Raw genomic sequence first — 6,315 nt, forward strand, 5'->3', positions numbered from 1 at the left:
CTGCTCTCAAATAATTTGGGGATTTATAAAGCTGTACCATCTCTCTCCTTGGGGCCAGATAATGTAGGCACCCACAAACTTCTGACCTTCTTCTCATTTTCTTTGACTTAACTCAATCAACATGTATTAAGTACTTACTACATTTGACATATTGTGCTTGTGTATAATTGAAAATCTGTTAATCTAAAAAAAAACTACATTTCCCAGGAGCCCACTGACTTCCTGTCATTATGTCCTTCCTGTAGACAGGGGATAAATTCAGTAGGCATGGCTACTCTGGCTTCTTTGGCTTCCTGGCAAGGATGGTGGCTCTGCCACATTTTTGTAATGATGTCAGTAATAGATTTTTTAAAAATATCAGCCAAGGTTGAAAGATTTGTGACAAGTATCCATTAGATTTTAAGGTTTGTTTTTTTTTAATGTCATAAAACATACTCATGTGAATCCTAATGATAGTGGGTTTGTTTGCTATTGTCATGAAATAGGCTATTATAACTGTGGATTTTGTGGATTTTCTTAGCTGACATAGCATGTCACTGATTGTAAGCTATATATTTTTGATTTTTAAAATTTTCTTATTGTTTTTGCTTGCATGTGCAATATAGTATTTTGGTTTTATTTTTTCTTTCCTTTTTGTATTTGAAGCACATGTCACCAGTATTTGAGAAGATTTTCTTTATTTTTTTGATTTTGCAGTCATACAAGTTTAAAATACATTTGCCCTAATGTCAATGTGTACCCCAAAAGCTTTAGACTATAAAAATGATGCCATTGATTTAAAAAAAAAATTATGGGACTTTGCTTAATGATTTTGTCTGATTCCAGGAGAAGGGAATACAAAAAGAGCCATTGCACAGTGCCAAAGAAGCACAAAACTAAACTGCATAGTGCCAATTAAGCACAAGGTCAAAGAGACCAACCAATGCCAATGGAATTGATGAAATTTTGAGCCAAGACAAGAGGACTTGAACTTGTTTGGGGTTCAGTGTTGTGGTTGTTTTGACATATGTCAAAGGCAGATCTTCCTTGTCTCACATTCTACCAAGTATCTCAAATTTGGCTCCTTCCTGGCTCCCATAAATTTGGTCCCTTTTCTGTCTTTCATAGTGTGACAAACTTTCTGCAGTCCTGGCTACTGATTGCGTAAGTGCATAATTACTTAAATCACTTTAATTGGGCCCTGATTCAAGGACCTGCTATATGTTTATTTTCCTTTACTTAGAATTTTTACACATAAGATTTTGATATTCTATATTTCATCCAGAAATTATTTTTTCTTTTTTATTTGGATTTTTGATGTTTTTGATTTCTCTTGCTAATTGATTCATATACCTCATAAACTCAGCCCTGCATCCCTAAGTGATCCCCATGTTTTTCAATATCCTCTTCAGGGGGGGAATGTATTATTATTCTAAAATGCAAAGTTTAATTTTTTTTGAGAGTAAGAAACATGCTACCTCTTTGAACCCAGAAAGTGAACTGTTTGGAAAAGGCACCATGAATATGCCTGCATAGACCATACACAGCACCAGAAGATTCAGAGTGAACTTTGGGATGTAGTGATTTGAACTGTGTGGGATTGAATGCATTTGTTTTTGTATGTATACTCATGCCTGAAGGGGCCTACCTCCAAACTGGCTCTTTGTCAATGCGCCTAGCAAACATTGGTTTTGTTCTTTTCCCTTTATCCCCAAATTATTGTAATTTAAAAGTTGATTATGTTAAAATATCAATTGGGGAGATGAGTCTTCCAATGATCATGGTGGGGGGGGGAATGTATAATTGGAAATCTGTTTCCTAAAAAAACTTATATTTCCCAGGACCCTACTGACTTCCTGTCATTATGTACTTCCTGTAGACAGGGGATAAATTCAGTGGGTGTGCCTGCTCTGGCCTCTTTGGTTTCTTGGCAAGGACAGTGGTGGTAAGTGTGAGGGGTTTGAACTGGCTGATTAGCCATGGGCATGTGGTTTTTATTTTGTATCCTTTTTATTCCTTTCTTTCTAATGATCATTTAATAAATCTCTTAAAATATAATATTCTACATTATTGTAGATTAATTTTAATTTTTATACTTGGCAATGGGGGAAATAAATAGATAAATAAAACATGGTCCCTGACCTCAAGGAGGCCATTATCTCAAACCATTTGTTAGACATTCTGCCTGGATATGCCACCAGAACTTCAAGATTAACATTTACCAATCCAAATTCTTTGTTTTTCTATTTCAATATCCTTTTCTTCTTAATTTCTCCATTTAATACTAATGATCCCATCATTACTTATCTAGACTCAAAGACTCAGAATTATCACTGAACTTTCATTTTCTTTTACAGAATTAATTACCAACTCCTATCAGTTCTGCCTCTGTAGTATCTTTAATAACTCACAATTAATTTTTGCTTTCTATTCTCATTGCTACCACCCTAGTTCAGGACCTCATTGCCAAGTGCTTGGAGTATTATAGTAATATTTTAAATTATATTCCTCACTTTCATTCTATTTCTTCTCCAGTTTGCTATTTTATAGCAATCTTCCTTAGTTATATCTCTGATTAAGAGATTACTTGTTCAAAATCCTTTGATGGCTCCTTAATGCCTACCAGATAAAATCCAAGCTCCTAAACTCAAGTTTCTCTGTTGTCTTCTCAGTTTGTCTTTCTAGCTTGATATTGTTACCTTGAATTTCATTTTTACTTTAACTTCATCTTATATGCCATATTCAACATTTCCTAAGTTTGACCCATCCACTCTTTTTAACTTGTGCTTTTTGTTTATACTCATTTCATCCTCTCCTTCTGAAATGCACTATATCCAAGCTTTGACTATTAAGATATTTCCCTTAAGTTCCATATACTTATAAATCAGGTAATGAAATCTCCTCTGATTCTCTCCAGGACTCCCAAGACTTTGTATGAAACTTTATTATGCATTAATCATATTCTAATTCATTTTATAGTTATTTGTCCTTGAGGACAAAGACCAGTCCCTTTTAAGGTGCCTTATTCACAGAAAGTGCTTAATAAATTCTGTTGAATTATTAAAAACCAAAATCTCTATTTCTATTGAAAACATCTGTTTAATACAATGCTCTACACATGCTGAATAGTAGATCAATGTTGACTATTCTAAGAGAAGAAACTCAAATTTATTAACCAATAAGCATGAGTGATTTTAAAAAATATGCCTTTTTATAAGTAGCTCAATCATTTCCTGATATACCTTCTTCCGATTCATTCAAACCTCCTTTGTATTAAAGAAAAACAGTTAAATATAACCCATAAAATACCTGCAAATATGTCTGAGAGATCATATGTAAAATTCTGTTCCTATGATCCTCCATTTCTCTATAAAGAGGAGAAAAATGGTTGCTTAATTGTTTTCTGGGACCAAGATTAGTTACTGCAATTAATCTGAGTTTGGCTGCTTTTTAATGTTTTTTTTTCCATATTATTATAGTCATTGTGAATACCGTTCTCCCGTTCTATTTACTCTGCCCTTCAGCAGTTCCTACAAGTTCTCCCATATGTTTCTACATTCCTTATATTCATTGTTTTCTTACAGCACAATTAGATTCCATTACAGTCATATATAACAGTTTATTTACTCATTTCTCAATGATGGGCAGTCATTTCATTTCTAACTTTGTTTGATACTATAAAACGTACTACCATGAATATTTTAGCTGAGTATAGAAACTAAGTTTCATAAAAATGATTTTAAAAAAGAAATTATTTTTCATTTATTCTGTGAGAAATAGAGGGATGGAAAACAAGTTGGCCTGTATTTATTATTGTTGGGTAATGTCTGTACCAGAATTCCATTTATTAAGTGCCAAAGGGGTACATGTCTCTTTGTTAGGTCTACTACAAAATTTTGACCAAATACTCCATGATCCCTGACTGATATGAAAGTATGGCCTACGACTTATTGATGATTCACATATCCAGGCGTACTTAAACAACCATGTCATTTTTTGGCAAATGTGTAAGTTTTATTGAAGACAATTAAAAGTCATGGTCCATGGTAAATAAGTAGAAGAACTTAGTAAATCTAATAGTATATTAAAACCCATTAACAGCAATTTCTTGGGTAGGTATACACCAAAAGGAATGAGCTCACTGATGCTTAAAAGTAGAGATATTTATAATCCACATCCTGATTCTTTTTTTCCTCTCCTGTGATTATTTTGGGAAAGTGATTAGTCTGTAATACATAAAAATGCTTTCATATTTAGAATGGATTCTCTTATTGCATAGGAAAGTATAGTTTTGAATTAGGTAGAAAACATGAGATTTATTTTATATAATCCCTAATGGTCTCTCATTTTATAAAACCAAAACACCAGAAGATTGTTATTATTTTGGAAAGTAGACTATAAACTATTGAAGATGTTACAAAGTCAAATGGCCTGGACATTTACTAGTAAAGTGATATGAAATTTGCATCATGTAAATATTGCTTCATGAGTTTATTTTTTAAACAAATAAATGAGGTGATCTTGCTTACTTTTAAGGAGGCTTTCACAGATATTAGTGAGAAAGTCAGAGATAAAGGCCAGATGGCTTTTAGTTTGGGATGAGTTTTGGGTTCATGTTGACTATGAGTAATGTGTGAACCTGGAAGACGATCCAGACCAAATATCAAATATGTCAATATTCCAGCTTTGATATTGTCACTGGACTCGAGAGAGGCACTACATTCTACAGAATTGCAGTTCCTCAGGGCTCCCTTTCCTAACTCTTATTGAATTAACACTTTGGACCCCTAGTGATTGATTGGCTAGAACCCTTAGGTTCTAGGAGTAACCACACAGAGGTGGGGTTTTTCATACTGTTGCTCAATAGTGTCCACCAATGTATATCATACTATCATTTAACTATAAATATCTCTCTAATATCAATTAATCAGTTAATAGGAATTCACTTGTAAAGGGCTTTTATTTTTTTTCTGAAAAGTTATATCGAGAATCAAGGTACAGCAACATTTTCTCCCTTGCCCATGCCCCCTTAAAAGATCTCAGACATAGCCTCCTCCAAGTACATACAGAGTCCAGGTGAAAATGACATCAAGCTTCCAAAGCACATATTGCAAAAAAGGTAAATCATGGATCTTGATTGATGGAAAATCCTTTTCTGTCTTCTCATAGTTCTCATGAAGTTCCATTGAAGTATAGCTGTTTCAGAGTCAATCCCTTTTGTAGAGTCCTGAGTCTGCTTTTCTTTAATGTGTCTAGTGTGTTCTCAGCTCCTAATATTGACTCTACTGTTAGCCATTGCTGTTCCAAGTGGATAATGAAGAGTCCAAAGCTTCTGATCTTTCGACATTCTTAAAATCCTTCATTGGTCAAGAGTTGGGGAAGGAGAGAGAAATTCTCTCCTTCAATCCAACTGATTGCTTCTCAGAGCTGCTCTTCTAGGCCTCACAAGGAATGACCAATTCTCCTCAATCAATCTCAGTATCCATCCTATATATTTCATCCAAAGACTCAAAGCATTTCACTCTTGATAAATTGCCTAAGGAATTTTTTGAACTTAGTTTTTTTTTCTTTGAGAAGGAATTTTAGGAATTCTTTACACTAATTTTCTGCCTTTGGCTGATTTTGAAACTCAATAAAAAAGGTATTCACATCTAATAATGAGCATCTTATCAGTTACACTAATTGGGGAATGGGAGGGAATGAAGCAATCAAGAAGTCTGGCAATTGGGCAGATTTTCAAACCCCATTTGAGAAGTCCAGCAATTCAATGCCATAGCACATTAAAGAAAAGTTATTCTCTTTTCCCAACCTCTGCTTATGTGCATTTGCAGAGGCCATTTCCTTCTTTGCAATGTACCACCTCCATAGTTTTGCCTTTGAGAATACTCTTCTTTCAGCTTAGCTGATATACTAATTTTTTTGCCAACCTCTTGCTGAACATTTTCCTAGGGTACTTTATGTGGATCCTTCCTCTGACCCCATAATCTTCTGCTACTTCTCTGTGTTCATGCTGTGTTCTCCCAATTATTAGGTCAATTTCCTGAGGTCAATAACTATGTATTTGCTATGTACTTAAAAGTATTTAATTAATATTTGCTTATTTGAATTTATTAATGAATTGCCCTCAGGTAAATTAGAAATCTCAGATGAGAATAGTTCTTGTTTGGAAGTCTTTGAAAATGTAATTGACTTACTGATTTCAGCACATTATTGCTTCAAAAAGGGGATAAAATGGAGCCTTTGAGAAAGGTATGAAAAGTGAGAAAAAGTTGATTCTCCTTTCACGTGTGATACAGGAGTTTTCACCGTTATTAAAACAGAGTCTGAACAAGGTGA

Source organism: Monodelphis domestica, chromosome 8 (genome assembly GCF_027887165.1).
Source record: "Monodelphis domestica isolate mMonDom1 chromosome 8, mMonDom1.pri, whole genome shotgun sequence".
Lineage (NCBI taxonomy): Eukaryota > Metazoa > Chordata > Mammalia > Didelphimorphia > Didelphidae > Monodelphis > Monodelphis domestica.